The following is a 23,718-nucleotide window of genomic DNA, read 5'->3' on the forward strand; positions in this document are numbered from 1 at the left end:
GGCAAGAATACTGGAGTGGGTTGCCCATGCCCTCCTTCAGGGGATATTTCCCAACCAAGCATCGAACCTGCGTCTCCTGTATTGGTGGCGGATTCCTTCCACTGGTGCCATCTGGGAAGCCCCAGAGCTACCATATGATTCAGCAATCCCACTCCTGTGGTACATATAGACACTGGAATATTAATTACTCAGTTGTTAAAAAGAATGAAGTAACGCCATGTGCAGCAACATGGATGGACATGGAGATTATCATACTAAGTAAAGTAAGTCAGAGAAAAACAAATATCATATGATACCACTTATATGTGAGATCTAAAAAGAAATCATACAAATGAACCTATTTACAAAACAGAAACATGCTCATAGACTTAGAGAATAAACTTATGGTTATGGGTGGCAGAGTGGAAGGGAGAGACAGATTGGGGGTTTGGGACTGACATATATATACTACTATATTTAAATAACCAACAAGGACCTACTATACAGCACACGAAATTCTGTTCAATATTCTCAATATATTTCCTTAAATGGGAAAAGAATTTGAAAAAGGATACATGGATATGTTAACTGAATCACTTTGCTATACATCAGAAATTAACACAACTTTGTTAATTAACTATGCTCCAGCATATAACAAAATAGAATTTAAAAAAAAGAACAGTTGACCCTTGAATAACACAGGTTTGAACTGCACAGGTCCACTTAGATGCAGCACTTTTTTTCCCCAATAAATACATATATGCACTGTAAATGTATTTTCTCTTATGGTTTTCTTAATAGCATTTTCTTTTCTCTAGCTTACTTTATTGTAAGAATACAGTATATAATACATATACTGTACTAAATATATGTTAATAGACTATTATGTTTGGAGAAGGAAATGGCAACCCACTCTAGTGTTCTTGCCTGGAGAATCCCAGGGACGGGGGAGCCTGGTGGGCTTCTGTCTATGGGGTCACACAGAGTCGGACACGACTGAAGTGACTTAGCAGCAGCAGCAGACTATTATGTTACCGGTAAGGCTTCCAGTTGGAGAAGGAAATGGCAACCCACTCCATTATTCTTGCCTAGAGAATCCCCATAGACAGAGGGGCCTGGTGGGCTACAGTCCATAGGGTCGCACAGAGTTGGACACAACTGAAGCAACTTAGCACACAATGCTTCCAGTCAACAGTAGACTACTAGTAGTTGTTTCAGTTCAGTTCAGTCGCTCAGTCATGTCCGACTCTCCGCGACCCCATGAATCACAGCACGCCAGGCCTCCCTGTCCATCACCAACTCCCGGAGCTCACTCAAACTCATGAGTCGGTGATGCCATCCAGCCATCTCATTCTCTGTCGTCCCCTTCTTCTCCTGCCCCCAACCTTTCCCAGCATCAGAGTCTTTACCAGTGAGTCAACTCGTCGCATGAGGCAGCCAAAGTATTGCAGTTTCAGCTTCAGCATCAGTCCCTGCAATGAACACCCAGGATCGAGTAGTTGTTTAGGGGGAGTCAAAAGTTACATGTGGATTTTTGACCCCCTCAATTGCACCACTATCCCCAGTGTTGTTCCAGGGTCAACGCTATAAAGAAACACAAGTAAGGGATTATTTTACTGGTTACTTGAGAGTGAAGGATATGAGTGGGATGGGGCACATAGAGTGTCTTCTGAGTGACTGGAAAAATTTCATTTCTTGACCAGGATGGTAGTTATAAGGTTGTTATAGTGATTTATTAATATATGCCTTACAACTAAATTAATGTTAATTACATTTAACTACATTAAATGTTAATATAATGTTATATCAATGTTATATCAATGTTAAATATTAATAAATGTTAAATATAAGTATTTACTACAAGCATTAAATTATTTAATATAAGTATTAAGTTGAATATATATGTCTTATAGTGATTCATTATATTATACATTCATTTTTGTGTGATTTTCTGTATCTATGCTTTGTTTTCCAATAAAAAGTTTTAAAGTAATATAAAGAAATTGCAAGGCAGAAAACTGTGGAATCGTCTCACATCAACACAGAGTGGGTTTTTGTAACTTTGTTTTCACACTTATCTTTAGAGCCATAATGTAATGACAATTACAGGAATTGGCCACTAGGGTGTGTTCTTTGTTGCCCATAGCTTCTGTGCTTCCACTGAGAAAACGGGGTTTTTAAATGTTTGTGTAATGCCATGTGAGTATTAGGATAAAGGACTCATCATCCTTTGATTACAGTCAATGTAAGTGAGTGTCAGTGCTGGCAACTTTTATTTGGAAGATTAGATTCAACATGTAAATACAGTATTGAAAATACTACAGCTATCTCCTTTCAAATAAGTCTTAATGTACTTATGTTATAATAAAGGCTCATAAACCACTGTAACAAAACATTAGGACCTGACATGTGGAGAATGAAAGGTGAGAAGCTTTCATCCTTGGTCTTCTACTAAGAGATGATAGACCACTGGTAGCAGGGACAGAAACACTGGGAGCTATTCAGAACCTCCTCTCAGATACATCACCCAGCTCCAGGTGGGTGGAGAATAACAGCGCGCCGGCCGGACTTTGAGAGTCAATCGGGAAAGAAGTGTGGTCTTTGAGGGGCCAGGATGAGGTCACCTATGACTGCTAATCCAAGAAGCATCTTTCATTATGTGCAGTGAGGAAAGGGCTGCTGTCCATAGGATTTATTGATAGGAGCTCATGCTAAGCTTGAGAGTCCTGCATCTTAGGTGAGAAAAAAAAAGTGGCTCTCCTGTAATAGCTGCTTATCTTTTCTCAAAAGGAGGAACAGGTGATACAACCTCCTTTTGTTAATAAATCATGGACCTGAGCTGCTTTGTATTACTAAAGAAATAAAAGTTTATGAATTGCTCACAGATTAAGAAAAAAAATACTTTGAATTTTGGAATTTTTTCACAAGGTTTCAACAGCTAATACAACAAGTCTTAACTTTTAACATTAATTGTTATTCTAGCATTTGCCATACCTCTCTAGCCATCCTGAAGGTGTGATACAGTGTCTGTGGGTGTATTTGTGTATACATTTGTTAGAATGGATTAGAATTACTCATTCTGGTTCCTTTTTGAGATTTCATGTACTAAGGTCACGTATCCTTCCTCTGTGATGACAGGGTCTTAGTGGTGCAGACGTGGGATGCAGATGGACAGTGAAGAAAGGGGAGTGGAGAGGATGCATGGGGCCAGATCACATTGGGAGGGTCACAGATTTAAACATTTCCACTCGGGTGGACACCATGGCTTTTCCCTAATCCCCAGTGCTCTTCAGGGACCCCATGACTCACCCCCAGAGACGAAAATCAGCCTTCTCTCATTTTAGAACCTTCCTAGGAGCCTCCAGGACACACCTTGGTACTTGCCTCTGGCTTAAGTACCCCACAGTGTCCCCCACCTCTCGGCTTGCTCCAGCCACTGCCAGCCTCTCACCCCAGATGGTCGCCTCCTGCCCACAGAAATGCTTCGTCCACCTTTTCATCTTCTCTCGTTCATGCAGTGGTTAAGCAAATGGACTGCAGCCTTGGAGAGAACCGAGTTAGAATCCCAGTTCAGCCACTTTCATGTGACCTTGGGCAAATTATTTAACCTCTCTAAGCCTTGAATTCCTTTGTCATTAAATAAAAATGATGAGGATAATAATATTGACCTAATAGTGATTCTTTTTTTCAAAGCAAACACTCAACCAAATCAAGAAAAAGGCAGCTCCCAGTACTGCCGCCCCCTCCCAATCACTGACCCCACTCCCCGCAACTTCTAGACCACAGATTTATCTTGGTTTTTCAACTTTATATAAGTGATAGTCTACAGCATACACACTTTTACATCTGGCATTTTTCCACTCAAACCTCTGTTTCTGAGACTCACCCAAGTTGTCACATTAGCAGTAATTATTTCATTCTTATTCTACTGCTGATGAGTAATTGGGTTGTTTCCAGTTTGGACTATTACCAAGAAAGATGCTAGGAACATGCCAGATGTAGCCTCAAGAAGTAAAAAAGAAACATGCCGAACCTCTACTGAAACAGGATGGGACAAAGTTCTGGACTTAAATTTACACATGTTGTTGAGTTATTATTGACAGGTTAATGAGGGAGAATGGAAAAGAAGATAGGGTTTTAGTTCAGGCACACTTGTGATAAGCTCTGGACTTTCCACTTACTAATTGTATGACTTGGGCAATTAGTTGACCTCTTTGAGAATCAATTTATTCATCTGCAAAATAGTAATAAAAATATCTCCCTCATTTACAGAAAGATGGTCACAAAAGAAGGTGTCTTCAGGGGCTTCCCCAGTGGCTTAGTGGTAAAGAACCAACTTGCCAAGGCAGGAGACACAGTTTCGTTCCCTGGTCTGGCAAGATCCCACATGCCACGGAGTAACTAAGCCCGTGTGCCACAACTTCTGAGGCTGCGCTCAGAGCCAGCGAGCCTCCACTACTGAGCACACGCATCCTAGAGCCTGGGTTCCATAAGAGAAGCCACTGCAATGAGAAGACTCCACACTGCAACTAGAGAGTTGCCACCACTTGATGCAACTAGAGAAAAGTCTGCACGCAACAATGAAGACCCAGCACAGCTGAAAATAAATAAAATTATTTTTTTTTAAAAAAAGAAGGTGTCTGCAAAGGCCCTAGCAGAGTGCCTAGCACACATGAAGGTGACTGCAGCATTTTGGGGTGTTAGAGAAACACTTTTGCAAAGGGAGGAGCCCCTTCTCTCCTAGATGCATCTACTCAGGGTATTTATTCAAACGTATCTCCTGGGAACATTTTTATTATAAAATTAACAAAGGGCAGGGAAATTTTTAAAACTTCTAGTCGCTTGACCAAGTGAAACAAATGAATGAATCTAGCTGCCCATCAGGTTGGTGGCGTATCCACATGAAGGCTATTTTAGTATACCCTGGCACACTCTGCACACCCTGGCAGGGTATACTCCAAGGACAAAAGGTAAATAGGTAGGTAGGTGGATAGACAGATAGATAAGGAAAATCATTATCTTAGGAACCAAGATTTTCAATATAAAAGAAAAGAGACAGGAATATAAAATCCAGAAAACATGGGTAAAAATCCCGTAACTCATTAATATGTACTATTAGTTAGTATACAGTAGCTGTCTACTAAAAAGGCCAAGAAGCAACCACATCTAATGACAGTGAGCCTCCCTAGTGCCCAGACTGTAAATGTCCTAATTTGAATTTCAGTATAAATTAATCATTTAACAAAATTTTTCTTTTTATCTCTGCCCACTGTAAGAGCCTAGATACAACAGCACCCGAGTAATAGAAAGGCCACACTGTTAGATACAGGAGCCAATTCATGTGCCAAAAATGAAACAGTTTGGGTGTCAAAAGGATAATGTTTATAATGGACTGAAAAACAAGACAATTATAAAAACCCAAGTGTTCATAATGACATAATCATACACACACACACACACCCTCATTGCTTGTCTTTGGAGGTGGCTTTGGTATCAACAAGTTTTTCTGAAAATTGGTAAATGAAGGAAAAGAGAAACATTTATCCTGACCATATCTTCATATTCAGCCTGTTTTACAAGGTAACTGAACAGTTGATGAAGGAAATTTCTTTATAGAATTTTGGTTAATAAATCTGGAGGGAATGGTAGCCACTAATTAAATGATGTAATTTTAGGACACAGTTATCAACAGCTACTAAAACCATCCTTGGAAGGTAGATCAGGAGCTTTAAAGTTGTGGGATCAGGTTGACACCACCTCAGTCTCACTTGGCCAGTCTTTGAAAGTGAGAAATGAAGTATGCGGGACTATATAGAAGTATTCTTCCCAGCATACCTGAAACTAATCAAGCCCCTGACTCTACCTACTGGCATACAGGAAATAGAAGGATACTCAAACAGGTAAATGAACCAGCAGTAATCAATCAGCCAAATTCAACACAGTGAAAATTCTACAGGCAAATAAACTGGTTTCTTAAAAAAAAAAAAAAAAGAGCATATTTTGGGGAAAATAGCAATTATTAAAATAGATTAAAATAGTCTCAAAAGAAATAGTCACCAAAGGCAGTTGGTAAATCTTGTTTGGGTCCTAATTTGAAGAAATCAACTGTAAAATGACAATTCTGAGACATTCAGGGAAATGTGAATATAAACTTAGTCCTAGTTAATGTCACTGATAATTTTATTAAATGCAATAATACCAATGGAGTTATTTTTTCCTAAATGCTCTTATCTCTCAGAAATAGCTACTTTAGTATTTATGGCAAAAGAATTTAGTCTGTGGTTTGCTTTAAAATATTCTAATAAAACAGGGATGGGATAATATACATGAAGGAAGATAGGTCAAAGGTTGATTGTTAAAGTTAGATGAAGGATACCTGAGATCTCATATGTTAGTCCCTCTATTTGGGGTATATTTAAAGTCTTTCAAAATAAAAATTTTTCATTTATATTTAGAATTTAAATTTATGTCAGTGGTAAAAAATATATTAAATTTCATTAATTTGGAATAAGGACAATCAAGGTCAGGCAGAACTAATTTTTTAATTATAATTATAATTTTAGAATAATTGTATTTAATTTCAACAGACCGTATTTTTATTAAGTGTAAGTTGATGTAATGACTTGGACTAAGAAGTTTCAAAGAGTTGGTAAATAAAATATCAATGATTGCATCCAGATGTTAAATGTAACCCTTCTCATTGTCAGAGTTTCAGCACAGGCCCCAGAGGCCAAAAAGGCCAAATAGTGAACAATAAGTGTCAAGATCCCCACTTATAAATTGAGATACTGACTAGGCTAGACCATCTACACCAGACTTGTAAAGGACAAAATCCAAGCTAGTTCCACCTCTTAAGGGATGAAGAGACTTTGACGCTGAGCTGTGTGTCCCTCCAAGGGGGAAAGATTGAGGGTCCTTCTTTCTCCCTCAAGCTTGTGGAGGGACTCCAACAGGCCCTTGAGAGAGCAGGAGGCTGGGGAGACATGCAGGTGGGTGTTGGAAAGGTGAAAGGCCGTGGCAGAAGCGCCCCTGTCTGTGGGCAGAGTGAGGAAGAATCACTTAGAAGTGAGATGTACTTCCTCAATGGCAGGGCAAAGAGAAATGTTTCCAAGGACCACATGTGGACCCCGTGCTGGGGTGTTGCCTGGAGTTATCCAAGGACTTCATCTCAGAGCACACGCAGAGGTGGGACCACCAAGACAGGAGGTCAGAAAGTCATCTAAGAGCACCAGCCAGCGGTGGGCTCAGACAGGCCCCACCTGTGCAGACCACCTCTACAGACAGCCATCGCCCAGCTACAGCCACCCCGGCCACCAGACAGGAGAGACAGGACTGCTCTCTCCCTTATGCCACCCTCTCCTCAACCCAACCCAGAGGGGTCAGAAACTGCTGCTAGTTTTCCAGCCTGAAGAAGGCCCAAGTTCAGAAAGGGGGGAAATTCAGAATTTAAGGAAATCTGGAGGGCTTCCTGGGTGGCTCAGTGGTAAAGAATCTGCCTACCAGGGCAGGGGCTCAATCCCTGATCTGGGAAGATCCCACGTGCCGAGGAGCAACAAAGGCAGAGCGCTACAACTCCTGAACCTGAGCCCTAGAGCCTGGGAACTGCACCTACCGAAGCCCGGGTGCCCTAGAGCAAGAGAAGCCACTGCAATGAGGAACCTGTACCCCAACTAGAGAGCAAGCCCCGCTTGCGACAACTAAAGAAAAGCCCGCTCAGCAATGACCCAGCACAGCCAAACAAATTTGGAGTTTTGATATAACCCTTAACGGGATTATAGGCCATTCCAGTAACAGATACAGAAACCAGAAAGACATATAGTTTTATCAACAGAATGAGTCCACAGATTAACAATTCAAATTACCTTAGTTCAGTTCAGTTCAGTTCAGTTGCTCAGTCGTGTCCGACTCTTTACGACCCCATGACATGCCAGGCCTCCCTGTCCATCACCAACTCCTGGAGTTCACTCAAACTCATGTCCATCGAGTCGGTGATGCCATCCAGCCATCTCATTCTCTGTCGTCCCCTTCTCCTCCCGCCCCCAATCCCTCCCAGCATCAGAGTCTTTTCCAGTGAGTCAACTCTTCACATGAAGTGGCCAAATTACCTAGGTCCTTTTTTTTTCAATTAAACCGCTTAAAATATTTCTAAATTCTTGGCAATAACTTCAAGAGTGAGGAGGAAAATGGCATGGATGGATGAGACTGGAAAATAAGGGGGATGGGTGCTAAGGACTGTGATTCTTTAATTCTAGAAACAATGAAGAGCCACAGAAGCTTTTAGGTGTGGATTACAAGACAGGATTTTCTACATTGTGGCTGCAGTGGGACAGGTGGACAGGGTGGGGTGGGTGGGAGCTGGCCTGGAGTAGAAGCAGAAAAACCAGTTAGAGCACTGGTGATCTGGTTGAATGACAATGGTGACTCTGAAGTGAGTGGATATTAGACTTACTCTGATGATCCCTTCTACAGGTCTTATTGATGAATAGCTCCATGGTGGGGGTAGGGGGATTTAGGGAGAGCAAAGAGATTATTCCTGGATTTCTGGATTAAGCAGCTGGGTGGTGTCTTTTAACAAAAAACAAAACAGGGGAGGATTGGTGGGAAAAGTGACAAGTTTAATTCTAAATCTGTCAAGTTGAAGAACATGTGAGAGATCCTGGGAAAGTAGTCAAGTAGGGAGTTAGATAGCAGAGCCTGGAGTTCAAGAAACAGGGTGGGGCCACAGGCTCCCCTGAAAGCAGGTGGCCAGTGTAGCTTGGGAGGGCTGGGCTTGCTGGGCTGGGTTTGAATGGACAGCAGGGAAATCAGGGGATTGTAGAGGAGATGAAGGCAACATGAAAATTTCAAAGTAGAGGTCAGAAAGCAACCAAGAAGAGTGAAAAAGGATGGTGACTTCTAAATTTAGGGAGGAATAAAACACAGTGTTAGATGTTGTTGAATGGCTAATCAAAATAAAGACTTGATTATTTCCTTCAACATAATTCCTGGGCGGGGCAAGTGGGGACACTTCCAATGAGATGGGCCATGAGTTGTTAGTTGTGGAAGCTAGGTGTTAAGCACATGGAGGTTCACTGCACTATTGTTTTTGTGTATATGTTTGAAATTTCCCATAACAAAATTTTTTTATTATTTTTCCATAATAAAAATGTAGCCTTTGGATTTATTATGACAGAGACCAGTAACCTCTGCATGAATAGTTTCATGAAGGCAGAAGCCAGACTGAATGGATTAAGCAGTGGAGGCAAGAAAGAGACAGGGTGTAAACAGAGAAGGGTATGGGTTTGGAAGAGGATTTTTTTTTCTTTTTCAGAGTGGAGAGACTGGAGCTTGGTTATATCCTGATATGGCTGAGCTGAGGGCAGGGAAATGCTGTTGAAAAAGGAAGGAGCCTAAGAAGGTAGGAGGAGATGGAATGGGAGATTCTAGAAGCACAGAGCTTGTCTCTTCCTCTTATCTAGACAGTGAGGGCCCCTGAGCCAGGGAGCGAAGGTGAAGGGCTCAGAGATTTAAAAACAGTGGAGAAGACTTGAAAAAGAAAGAATTCTGTAGGAAAACATTGCAGGGTAGTGTTGAGGGTCCAAATGACATCAGTGAACATGAAAATTTCTTTGTAATGTTTTGTTTGGTTGGTTGGTTGTTTTGTAGCCTGGTTCTGAGTTCACAAAAGAAGAACGTCCAGCTTCGTCAGGTTGTTGGAGGTTGGCCAAGGATGCCAAAGGAAGAAAAATTGAACATGAGAGTTTAGGTATGTCATAGATAACTACTGCTGCAGAGCAAATTACCCCCAAATTCAGCAGTTTAAAAACACAAGCAGAGGCTGAAACAAGATGGCGGAGGAATAGGACGGCGAGACCACTTTCTCCCCCACAAATTCATCAAAAGAACATTTGAACACTGAGTAAAGTCCATAAAACAACTTCTGAATGCTGGCAGAGGACATCAGGCACCCAGAAAAGCAGCCCATTGTCTTCAAAAGAAGGTAGGAAAAAACATAAACGATAAAAAGGGAGACAAAAGAAGTAGGGACGGAGCTCCGTCCCGGGAAGGGAGGCATAAAAAAAGAGAGAAGTTTCTGAAACCAGGAAACACTCTCATAGGCGAGTCTGTGGCGAGCCTTGGAACCTCAGAAGACAACACAACCGGGAGAAAAATAAATAATCAAACCTCACAGCTTACAAGTCCAAAGGTAACTCCCAGCGGAGAAGCAGAGCAGACGCTCGCATCCGCCATTAACAGGCGGGCCCTGGGCAGGGAGGAGCCAGCTGAACTGCTTAGAGAGAGGACCGGGCCTGAATGCCGCGAGGGCAGTCTGGGGGAGCTGACTGGAGACAGCAGAGCAGACTGTGGGGTAGCTACCCCGCGAAAAGGCGAAAAGCCCTAACTCAAGATTCTGCCAGCCCTGCTCACAAAACAAAAGACTGAGCAGAGCTAGCCGGCTGCGGACAGCCCAGGCTGAGACAGGCAGGGGAGGACAGTCAGAGCCAGAAGGGGGCAATCGCGGCCCCAGAGAGGCATCCAATACCAATCTGCAGGCAGGCTTCAGTGTTAACCAAGACTTTTTGGGTTTCTGGCTGGTTAACATCCGCCTGAGAAGGTGCGCCGGTTGTATACACAGAAAACTGAGCAGGAGGAACCGGGGAGGTGATAAGTCGCAGCGACTGCACTCGCCAAACACCTGGTCACTTGAGCTGCTCAGTCCGGGGAAGGAACAAAACGCAGGCCCAACCAAGTCTGCGCCTTTGTGGAGTATCCGAGTACCTGAACCTGAGTGGCTTAGACCTGGGACGTGCATGCAACCCAGCGACAGCCTCAGACAGTTATCGGCAGAGCAACTTAGAGCCTGTGCAATGTAGACTGGGACAGCACACATGCCGTGAGTGAAGGCAAACCCAGTGTGGCCGGGACACTGCGAGCACTCCCCACAGACGCCAGAGATATTTCTCTGCAGTGTTCCTCCCTTCCCAGAACAGGACTGAACAAGTGAGCTTTAAAAAGTGTCCACTACCAACCCCTAGTGTCAGGGCAGAAATTAGACACTGAAGAGACCAGCAAACAGAAGCTAAAACAGAGGGAACCACCTTGGAAGTGACTATACAGGTTGTCCAAAGTCACTCCAAACCTATTGACATCTCCTAACTCATTACTAGTCACTTCACTGCACTCCAGAGAGAAGAAATCCAGCTCCACCCATCAGAACACTGACACAAGCTTCCCTAACCAGGGAACCTTGACTAGCCACCCGTTCAACCTCACCCATAGCAAGGAAACTCCACAATAAAGAGAACTCTGCAAACTGCCAGAAGACAGAAAGGCCACCCCAAACACAGCAATATAAGCAAGATGAAGAGGCAGAGAAATACCCAGCAAATAAAGGAACAGGATAAATGCCCACCAACCCAAACAAAAGAGGAAGAGATAGGGAATCTACCTGATAAAGAATTCCAAATAATGATAGTGATATTGATCCAAAATCTTGAAAGCAAATTGGAGTTACAGATAAATAATCTGGAGACAAGGATTGAGAAGATGCAAGAAAGTTTTAATAAGGATCTAGAAGAAATAAAAAAGAGTCAATATACAATGAATAATGCAATAGATGAGATAAAAAACACTCTGGAGGGAACCAATAGTAGAATAACGGAGGCAGAAGATAGAATAACTGAGTTAGAAGATAGTAGTAATAAATGAAGCAGAGAGGAAAAAAGAAAAATAAAAGAAATGAGGACAATCTCAGAGACTTCTGGGACAATTTTAAACACCCCAATATCCGAATCATAGGAGTCCCAGAAGAAGAATACAAGAAGAAAGACCATGAGAAAATACTTGAGGAGATAATAGTTGAAAATTTCCCTAAAATGGGGAAGGAAATAATCACCCAAATCCAAGAATCCCAGAGAGTCCCAAACAGGATAAACCCAAGGCGAAATACCCCAAGACACATATTAATCAAATTAACAAAGATCAAACACAAAGAACAAATATTAAAAGCAGCAAGGGAAAAGCAACAAATAACACACAAGGGGATCCCCATAAGGATAACAGCTGACCTTTCAATAGAAACTCTTCAGGCCAGGAGGGAATGGCAGGGCATACTTAAAGTGATGAAAGAAAATAACCTACAGCCCAGACTACTGTACCCAGCAAGGATCTCATTCAAGTATAAAGGCGAAATCAAAAGCTTTATAGATAGGCAAAAGCTGAGAGAATTCAGCATTACCAAACCAGCTGTCCAACAAATGCTAAAGGACCTTCTCTAGACAGGAAACACAGAATGAGTGTATAAACTTGAACCCAAAACAATAAAAAAAAAAAAATGGCAACAGGATCATACTTATCAATAATTACCTTAAACGTAAATGGGTTGAATGCCCAACCAAAAGACAAAGGCTGGCTGAATGGATACAAAAACAAGACCCCATATATGTTGTCTACAAGAGACCCACCTCAAATCAAGGGACACATACAGACTGAAAGTGAAGGGCTGGAAAAAGATATTCCACGCAAAGAGAGACCAAAAGAAAGCAGGGGTAGCAATACTCATATCAGATAAAATAGATTTTAAGACAAAGGCTGTGAAAAGAGACAAAGAAGGAAACTACATAATGATCAAAGGATCAATCCAAGAAGAAGATATAACAATTATAAATATATATGCGCCCAACATAGGAGCACCACAATATGTGAGACTAGTACTAACAAGTATGAAAGGGGAAATCAACAATAACACAATAATAGTGGGAGACTTTATACCCCACTCACACCTATGGATAGATCAACTAAACAGAAAATTAACAAGGAAACACAAAAGTTAAATGATACAATAGACCAGTTAGACCTAATAGATATCTATAGGACATTTCACCCCAAAATAATGAATTTCACCTTCTTCTCAAGTGCACACAGAACATTCTCCAGGATAGATCACATCCTGGGCCATAAATCTAGCCTTGGTAAATTCAAAAAAATTGAAATCATTCCAAAGATCTTTTTTGACCACAATGCAGTAAGACTGGATCTCAATTACAGGAGAAAAACTATTAAAAATTCCAATATGGAGACTGAACAACACGCTGCTGAATAACGAACAAATCATAGAAGAAATCAAAAAAGAAATCAAAATATGCATACAAATGAATGAAAATGAAAACACAACAACCCAAAACCTGTGGGACACTATAAAAGCAGTGCTAAAGGGAAGGTTCATAGCAATACAGGCATACCTCAAGAAACAAGAAAAAAGCCAACTAAATAACCTAACTCTACACCTAAAGCAACTAGAAAAGGAAGAAATGAAGAACCCTAGGGTCAGTAGAACGAAAGAGATTTTAAAAATTAGGGCAGAAATAAATACAAAAGAAACAAAAGAGACCATAGCAAAAATCAACAAAGCCAAAAGTGGTTCTTTGAGAGGGTAAATAAAATTGACAAACCACTAGCCAGACTCATCAAGAAACAAAGGGAGAAAAACCAAATCAATAAAATTAGAAATGAAAAGGGAGAGATCACAACAAACAATACAGAAATACAAAGGATCATAAGAGACTATTATCAGCAATTATATGCCAGTAAAATGGACAACTTGCAAGAAATGGACAAATTCTTAGATAAGTGTAACTTTCCAAAACTGAACCAGGAAGATATAGAAAATCTTAACAGACCCATCACAAGCATGGAAATTGAAACTAATCAGAAATCTTCCAGCAAACAAAAGCCCAGGTCCAAATGGCTTCACAGCTGAATTCTACCAAAAATTTAGAGAAGAGCTAACACCTATCCTACTCAAACTCTTCCAGAAAATTGCAGAGGAATGTAAACTTCCTAACTCATTCTATGAGGCCACCATCACCCTAATACCAAAACCTGACAAAGATGCCACAAAAAAAGAGAACTACAGGCCAATATCACTGATGAACATAGTTGCAAAAATCCTTAACAAAATTCTAGCAATCAGAATCCAACAACACATTAAGAAGATCATACATCATGACTAAGTGGGCTTTATCCCAGGAATGCAAGGATTCTTCAATATCCACAAATCAATCAATGTAATACACCACATTAACAAATTGAAAAATAAAAACCATATGATTATTTCAATAGATGCAGAGAAAGCCTTTGGCAAAATTCAACATCCATTTATGATCAAAACCCTCCAGAAGGCGGGAATAGAAGGACCATTCCTCAACGTAATAAAAGCTATATATGACAAACCCACAGCAAACATTATCCTCAATGGTGAAAAATTGAAAGCGTTTCCCCTAAAGTCAGGAACAAGACAAGGGTGCCCACTCTCACCATTACTATTCAACATAGTTTTGGAAGTTTTGGCCACAGCAATCAGAGCAGAAAAAGACATAAAAGGAGTTCAAATAGGAAAAGAAGAAGTAAAACTCTCACTGTTTGCAGATGACATGATCCTCTACACAGAAAACCCTAAAGACTCTACCAGAAAATTACTAGAGCTAATCAATGAATATAGTAAAGTTGAAGGATGTAAAATCAACACACACAAATCCCTTGCATTACTATACACTAATAATGAGAAAATAGAGAAATTAAGGAAACAATTCCATTCACCATTGCAACGAAAGAATAAAATACTTAGGAATATATCTACCTAAAGAAACAAAAGACCTATATACAGAAAACTATAAAACATTGGTGAAAGAAATCAGAGAGGACACTAATAGATGGAGAAACATACCATGTTCATGGATAGGAAGAATAAATATTGTGAAAATGAATATATTACCTAAAGTAATTTATAAGTTCAATGCAATCCCTATCAAGCTACCAACGGTGTTTTTCACAGAGCTAGAACAAATAACCTCACAATTTGTATGGAAATACAAAAAGCCTCGCATAGCCAAAGCAATCTTGAGAAAGAAGAATGGAACTGGGGGAATCAACCTGCCAGACTTCAGGCTCTACTACAAAGCCACAGTCAAGACAGTATGGTACTGGCATAAAGACAGAAATATAGATCAATGGAACAAAATAGAAAGCCCAGAGATAAATCCACACACCTATGGACACCTCATCTTTGACAAGGGAGGAAAGAATATTCAGTGGAGAAAAGACAATCTCTTTAACAAGTGGTGCTAGGAAAACTGGTCAACCACTTGTAAAAGAATGAAACTAGAACACTCCCTAACACCATACACAAAAATCAACTCAAAATGGATTAAAGATCTAAATGTAAGACCAGAAACTATAAAACTCTTAGAGGAGAACATAGGCAAAACACTCTCCGACATAAATAACAGCAGGATCCTCCATGACCCACCTCCCAGAATATTGGAAATAAAAGAAAAAATAAACAAATGGGACCTAATTAAAATTAAACGCTTCTGCACAGCAAAGGAAACTACAAGCAAGGTGGAAAGACAGCCTTCAGAATTGGAGAAAATAATAGCAAATGAAGCAACTGATAAAGGATTAATCTCAAAAATATACAAGCAACTCCTGCAGCTCAATTCCAGAAAAATAAACAACCCAATCAAAAAATGGGCTAAAGAACTAAACAGACATTTCTCCAAAGAAGACATACAGATGGCTAACAAACACATGAAAAGATGCTCAACATCACTCATAATTAGAGAAATGCAAATTAAAACCACAATGAGGTACCATTTCACTCCAGTCAGAATGGCTGCTATCCAATAGTCTACAAGCAATAAATGCTGGAGAGGGTGTGGAGAAAAGGGAACCCGCTTACACTGTTGGTGGGAATGCAAACTAGTACAGCCACTATGGAGAACAGTGTGGAGATTCCTTAAAAAACTGGAAGTAGAACTGCCATACGACCCAGCAATTCCACTCCTGGGCAAACACACCGAGGAAACCAGAATTGAAAGAGACACATGTACCCCAATGTTCAACGCAGCACTGTTTATAATAGCCAGGACATGGAAGCAACCTAGATGTCCATCCACAGACGAATGGATAAGAAAGCTGTGGTACATTTACACAATGGAGTACTACTCAGCGATTAAAAAGAATACATATGAATTAGTTCCAATGAGGTGGACAAAACTGGAGCCTATTATACAAAGCAAAATAAGCCAGAAACAAAAACACCAATACAGTATATTAACACATATATATGGAATATAGCAAGAAGATAACGATAACCCTGTATACAATACAACAGCAGAGACTTGGATGTGTGGAGCAGTCTTTTGGACTCTGTGGGAGAGGGCGAGGGTGGGATAATTTGGGAGAATGGATAAAATTAAAAAAAAACACACACACACAAGCAGTACTTCCCTGGTAGTCCAGTGGTTAAGAATCCATCTGCCAGTGCAGGGGACACAGATTTGATCCCTGGTTCAGGAAGATTCCGTATGCCATGGGGCAACTAAGCCCACAGGCTGCAACCACTGAAGCCCGTGGGCCCTATAGCCTGTGCTCCGCAACCAAAGACGCCACTAGAAGTGGGTGCACCTCAGCTAAAGAGGAGCCCTCGCTCTCTAACTAAAGAAAGCCTGAGCCTCAGTGAAGACCCGTCACAGCCAAAAATAAACAAACGAATGAAATAAAGCCCGCAAGCATTTACGATCTCACACAGTAGCACACCAGCAAAAAACAGTGCCATGTCAGACTTGCCCATCTTCCCTCAATAAAAGGAAGCTTCCTGAGAGAGGGGCTGGGCCTGTCTTGCTCCTTGCTGTATCCTCTTGGTGTAGAGGAGTACCAGGCATGTAGCAAACAATTTAAAAAAAAATCTGAAAGCAATTGAGTGCATGAATGAGTGAAACCCACCAGAGAAAATTTTAGTTTCAATTTAATGACAAACTTTTTATTTTCATGAACGGGGGATGGAGTTTTCAAGGGTGGATTTATTAGCTTGCACAGACTTTCAATGGTTCCCTAATTGTATGCTGCTATTTTTTACCCTCTTCTTTTTCTTTTGTCAAATACAATTAGCTTATATTGCTGCTGGTGAAACAGTTCTTGGAGTTATGGCTTAACATGCTGTGCTCTTGAAAAATCACTCTCAAATACAAAGACAAATATTCCATTCTAAATGCAAAAGGTAAGTTCCACAAAGGATTGCTATAAAGAAAACATTCACTTAAACTCATTTCCATTCACTTTCCATAGAAAATTAGAAATGAGTCTTGGCAACAATGACAACAAAAAATTGACCCCTGAATGAACACAAGCATACTTAATGATTTCAACAAACTTTTTGAAAACTAAATATCTTACGGGAAAATCCCCTTTTGAAATATTAATATTCAAAATGTTAACCCTGTGGAAAAAAATAGTAATAGCTTACATTTTATTAACTCTGGGGTTTATCCCCTTATGTCACCTTCCCAACCCCTCAGCACTGTTTGAGACAGCAGGTGGTGAGGGCCACCAAGGGGCTGGGGGTGCGTGGTTAGGACCAGTAAGGATCTTGGACTCATAGTCCTAGCTCTGTTCTCTTAAGCTGTGTGATCACAAACGTCACTTGACCTCTCTGGGCCTCAGTTGTCTTCTCTGTAAACTGAGGCGCTTTCAGGGTTGCGAAGGTCAGATGAGGAGCCTTTAAAACACCTGAGATGTGTGAGTTAGCCAAGACTGGCTGCTGTCTGTTTTTACAGATTAGAAAACTGAGTTAGAAATGTTCAGAAATCTGCTTAAGGTTACACAGCCAGCAGGCATCAGAGTTTGACTCAGCCCCAGAATTTGTCTCCAAATGGAGTGCTCTTTCCGCCTTACTACAATTAGCTCCCATTTTAACAATGAGAGTGTATGACTGTCTTAGAAAAGGTCGAAAACAAAATACTAAAGATACAGCATGCAGGCAATCAGAAACTGACAGTGAGAATAACTGTTTTTACATTCCCCTAGTGTTCCCACCCGGAGAAGGCAATGGCCCCCTACTCCAGTACTCTTGCCTGGAAAATCCCATGGATGGAGGAACCTGGTGGGCTGCAGTCCATGGGGTTGCTATGGGTCGGACACGACTGAGCAACTTCACTTTCACTTTTCACTTTCACACATTGGAGAAGGAAATGGCAACCCACTCCAGTGTTCTTGCCTGGAGAATCCCAGGGATGGGGGAGCCTGGTGGGCTCCCGTCTACGGGGTCACACAGAGTCGGACACGACTGAAGTGACTTAGCAGCAACAGTGTTCCCACCCTGGAGAGTGCAATTCCTGAAGCTTCAGAGATTTAACTAAGATTTTAGCAGCAATAAAATACCACCAGATTTCCTTAAAATTTTTACTTATCAAAAAAAATTTTTTTTTTTTACTTATCTATTTTATTTAGCTGTACTGGGTCTTAGTTGCAGCAGTGTGCTCTTCAGCTGTGGCGTGTGGGATCTAGTTCCCTGATCAGGGATCCATCTCAGGCCACTGACCACCAGGGAGGTCCCACTGTCATACTTTTAAATTATAGCTAAATACTAGCTCTTTTAGTGATTGGAACTTGTTTCTTTTTTTTAATATCATTCCCTCTTTCTGGCCTCTGGAACTAGATGCAAGTCTGCAGTGTGTTCTTCAAACGCTGGTAATTCTTATAGCTGTGTTCTGTCAAGTCATCAAGAAAGCTGAGTTAGTGAATTTCAAGGCAATGGCAAGCCACTCCAGTACTATTGCCTGGAGAATCCCATCGATAGAGGAGCCTGGTAGACTGCATTCCGTGGGGTCGCTAAGGGTCGGACACGACTGAGCGACTTCACTTTCACTTTTCACTTTCACACATTGGAGAAGGAAATGGCAACCCACTCCAGTGTTCTTGCCTGGAGAATCCCAGGGACGGGGGAGCCTGGAGGGCTTCCGTCTATGGGGTCACACAGAGTCAGACACGACTGAAGTGACTTAGCAGCAGCAGCAGCAGGGGAGATACAAGCCTTGGTTTCTGTGAGCTTCCGGTGACAATATTTGTGTCAACCAATCAAAACAGAACCTTGTTTCATGCGCCTTTTTGTTTAAATACACCTTATTTAACACATACTGTTGATTCATTCACACTGAACTCACGGCCAACCACACTGTAACTCATGCCTGAGCCAAGCTTGTCCAGCACACATATTTTTCTCCTTAAGGCACATCACAACTTTCTGTGGACCCTAAACAGCCCTGCAGCACTGCACTTGGGGCCACTTTAAACAGCATGTGTGTGTTAGTCACTCAGTCATGTCTGACTCTTTGTGACTCCCATGGACTGTAGCTGTATAATCACCAACAAAAATGAAAAAAGAAATGGCATTAAAGAGACCACGGTAAGGGGCACTTTTTACAGCATTTGTGCTAATACAGAAAAGCTGAATGCAGCCTTGTTTAGCCTCGGCTGAGAACACGTGCAGTGGGCAACTCGAAATTTCCACCATCTGTGTATGGCTATGTGTGTGTCTGTGTTCAGTGGCTCGGTCAAGTCCAACTCTTTGCGACCCCATGAACTGTAGCCCGCCAGGCTCCTCTGTCCATGGAATTCTCCAGGCAAGAATACTGGAGTGGATTGCCATGCCCTTCTCCAGGGGATTTTTCCAACCCAGGGATTAAACCTGAGTCTTCTGCACTGTAGGTCGATTCTTTACTTCCTGAGTCACTAAGGAAGCCTGTGTATGACTATAAAAGTGCCACATGTATTAATTTGGGAGTTACAAATTTTAGCTAAGAGGTGAATTCACAAATATGGTATCTGCAGATAACTACAGGAAAGACTGTATCTATTGGGTTGGCAAAAAAGTGCATTCAAATCCAAACAAATTTTTTGGCCAACTCAATAGTTGGTGCAGAAGGAGGTATGTGAAAGGGTCACGAACCCTGAGGCTGCTCTGCTGCTAAGAGGTGAGCAGACATGTGTTCTAGCCAACCTCAGTTCTCTTGCCTGTAAAGTGAGGAGGCTGGATTAAAGGCGTCTAAATATCCTTCCAGCAACAACATTCAGTGATGCAGATAATGACCCCTCATACAGGCATAGAACACACAACTTTACCTCAACTCTAAGATATAGATTATGGAACCAAATCTGTGACTCCAGGCAAATACTTAACCTCTCTGAACCTCATTTTCTTTGTGAAATGAAAACGTTTGTCTCATAGAGTTGCTGGGGAAAAAAGGAATAAGAAACAAAATCATAATATATGCAAAGTACCTAGAACATGCGTGTTCAGTTGCTCAGTTGTGTCTGACTTTTAAGACCCCATGGACTGTAGCCCACCAGGCTCATCTGTCCATGGAATTCTCCAGGCAAGAATACTGGAGCGGTTGCATCTCCTCCTTCAGGGCACCTTCCCGACCGAGGGATGGAGCCTGCATCTCCTGCGTCTCCTGCATTGGCAGGCGGATTCTTTACCACTGAGCCACCTGGGACGCCCCTACCTAGAACATCAGTTCAGTTCAGTTCAGTCGCTCAGTCGTGTCCGACTCTCCATGACCCCATGAATCACAGCATGCCAGGCCTCCCTGTCCATCACCAACTCCCGGAGTACACTCAAACTCATGTCCACAGAGTCGGTGATGCCATCCAGCCATCTCATTCTCCGTCGTCCCCTTCTCCTCCCGCCCCCAACCTTTCCCAGCTTTTGCTCCATCCCTTTATTCCTTTTATAGTTATTTCTCCACTGAGCTCCAGTAGCATACTGGGCACCTACCGACCTGGGGAATTCCTCATTCAGTATCCTATCATTTTGCCCTTTGTTACTGTTCATGGGGTTCTCAAGGCAAGTATACTGAAGTGGTTTGCCATTCCCTTCTCCAGTGGACCACATTCGGCTGTGGTCCATGTGATCAGATCGGCTAGTTTCCTGTGATTATGATTTCAGTGTGTCTGCCCTCTGATGCCCCCTCGCAATACCTACCATCTTATTTTGGTTTCTCTTACCTTAGTCGTGGAAAATCTCTTCACAGCTGCTCCAGCAAAGTGCAGCCGCTGTACCTTACCTTGGACGAGGGGTATCTCCTCAAGGCCGCCCCTCCTGACCTTGAACGTGGAGTAGATCCTCTGGGCCCTCCTGCGCCCACGCAGCCACAGCCTGTTGGACGTGGGGTAGCTCCTCTCGGCCACCGGCCCTGGGCTCAGGCGTTGGGTAGCACCTCACAGCCGCACCTCTTTGCGTGGCTCGTTGCGCCGGGGCCGGCGTCTCTCGCGTCTGCGCCGCCGGGGCCGGCGTCTCTCGCGTCTGCGCCGCCGGGGCCGGCGTCTCTCGCGTCTGCGCCGCCGGGGCCGGCGTCTCTCGCGTCTGCGCCGCCGGGGCCGGCGTCTCTCGCGTCTGCGCCGCCGGGGCCGGCGTCTCTCGCGTCTGCGCCGCCGGGGCCGGCGTCTCTCGCGTCTGCGCCGCCGGGGCCGGCGTCTCTCGCGTCTGCGCCGCCGGGGCCGGCGTCTCTCGCGTCTGCGCCGCCGCGTCTGCACCTAGAACATGCTGCTGCTGCTGCTGCTGCTAAGTCGCTTCAGTCGTGTCTGACTCTGTGCGACCCCATAGACGGCAGCCCACCAGGCTCCCCAGTCCCTGGGATTCTCCAGGCAAGAACACTGGAGTGGGTTGCCATTTCCTTCTCCAATGCATCAAAGTGGAAAGTGACAGTGAAGTCGCTCAGTTGTGTCCAACTCTTAGCGACCCCAGGGACTGCAGCCTACGAGGCTCCTCCATCCATGGGATTCTCCAGGCAAGAGAACTGGAGTGGGGTGCCATTGCCTTCTCCTGCGCCTAGAACATAGTGAGCATTAAATGTTAATTCTTATTTCCTGAAAATGTGTAAACACTGCTTATTAATATGAAGATGTTCAACTGGGCTGGGAAAAAAGGGCTGCTTAATAACTTCATATGGTCCAAGAATGACCAATGAGCAATGTGTTTTATCAAGAATTTATTGGTTTCTAATAAAATAAGCAATACTGTTCCTGAGTTATCTGCCAATCAGTAGATTAAATGTGGCTGCCCAGTCTCAGCAAGTAGTCAAAATTCTCTGCCTTATTCATCCATGATTCCATAAATGTTTATGAACCACTTCCTATATTCCAGGGTGCACTGTTCTAGGCCCTGGAGGTAAAGCCCTGCTTTCCAAGAGCTTATGAAAGTGAAAATCTGTTGCTAAGTTGTGTCCAACTCTCTTGTTGATCCCATGGACTGCAGCCCATCAGGTTCCCTTGCCCATGGGATTTCCCAGGAAACAATGCTGGAATAGGCTGCACTCCAGCAAACCCAAAAAGGATTTCCTTCTCCAGGGGATCTTCCTGACCTAGGGATCAAACTGCTTAGCAGATAGATTCTTTACCACTGAGCCACCAGGGAAGTACCACCGGCCAAGTGCTTATAGTCAAATGTATGTGACATCAGGCAGTAAATCAATCTCATGAGATCTCTGATGACAGTCGGGGTTAAGAAGAAGCAGCGGGCTAAAGGTTCAGAGAGTAGAGGAAGAAGGGTGCTCCCTTGAGAAGATGATCAGAGATGGCCTCTTTAAGGAGCTGCATCGGAGCAAAGACCTGCCTGGTGGGAGGAGAGAACCAAGAGATGATCCAGGAAGGGGATAGCATTCGCGGCCTTGAAATCAAGAAAGAGCTTCTGTGTTGGCTAAACAACATGGAGACTGGTGGGGAAGAGTGTGGGCTCAAAAGGGGAGAGCAGTAGATGAGACTGGTGTCATAAGAGAGGCCAGCTTGCGGAGGCCAAGGACGTTGTGCTAAGGACTTCAGATTTAATTCTGAATACAACGAGCCAGTTGATGGTGGTTGGTAAAGTTACACTGGATGAATTTAAACTGCTTTTTTGAATGTGATTATAAAAATATTTTAAACTTTTAGAGATTGTAAAATAAAATTACAGGGGACTTCTCTGGTGGTCCAGGGGTTGAGAGTCTAAATGTTCACTGCAGGGGGTACAGGTTCGATTCTTGCTCCTGGAACTAAAATCTTATATACCACATGGCTTGGCCAAAGGAAAAAAAAACACACAATTACCTGTTTGTCATCCCACTGAAGTAATAATAAACTATAAAGATGAATAGAATCCTCTGAGTTACCTCTCTCCAGTCACATTCTCCTCCCTCCCATAAGAGGAAAGTGAAAGTGTTAGTCTCTGTCAGGTCCAACTCTTTGTAACCCCATGGACTGTAGCCTACTAGACTCCTCTGTCCACGGAGATTCTTCAGGCAAGAATACTGGAGTGGGTTGTCATGCCCTTCTCCAGGGAATCTTCCTGAACCAAGGATCAAACCTGAGTCTCTTAGGTCTTCTGCATTGGCGGGTGGATTCCTTACCAACCACTAGCGCCACCTGAGAAGCCCCCCACAAGAGGAAACCCTTGCCTGAATTTGATGTCATCATTTCTAGGGGTATCTTTATGCTTTTGCTAAATGCATATGCATCCCTACATAGATACTATTATTTTTCATGAGTTTAAGCTTTATATACATGGTATCATACTTTATATATTTTTGTGCTATTTACAATTTGTTTAGCAACATCATTGTAAAAATCACCCATGTTGTTACATTACTATTATTCATTTCATATTATTTTTCATTTTACTATTATTATTCACATATATGTATATACACACACATACATATAAAATACACATGCATTTTTATGGATGCTTATGCTCAGTTGTGTCCAACATTTTGCAACCCCATGAACTGTAGACCACCAAACTCCTCTGTCAAAGGAATTTTCCAGGCAAGAATACTGGAATGGGTTGCCATTTCCTGCTCCAGGGAATCTTCCTGACCCAGGGATCAAGCCCACGTTGCTTGCATCTCTGGCCTTGGCAGGTGGATTCTTTACCACTGTGCCCCT

Source organism: Moschus berezovskii, chromosome 17 (assembly GCF_049115385.1).
Source record: "Moschus berezovskii isolate FMDL1 chromosome 17, NW_MosBer_1.0, whole genome shotgun sequence".
NCBI lineage: Eukaryota > Metazoa > Chordata > Mammalia > Artiodactyla > Moschidae > Moschus > Moschus berezovskii.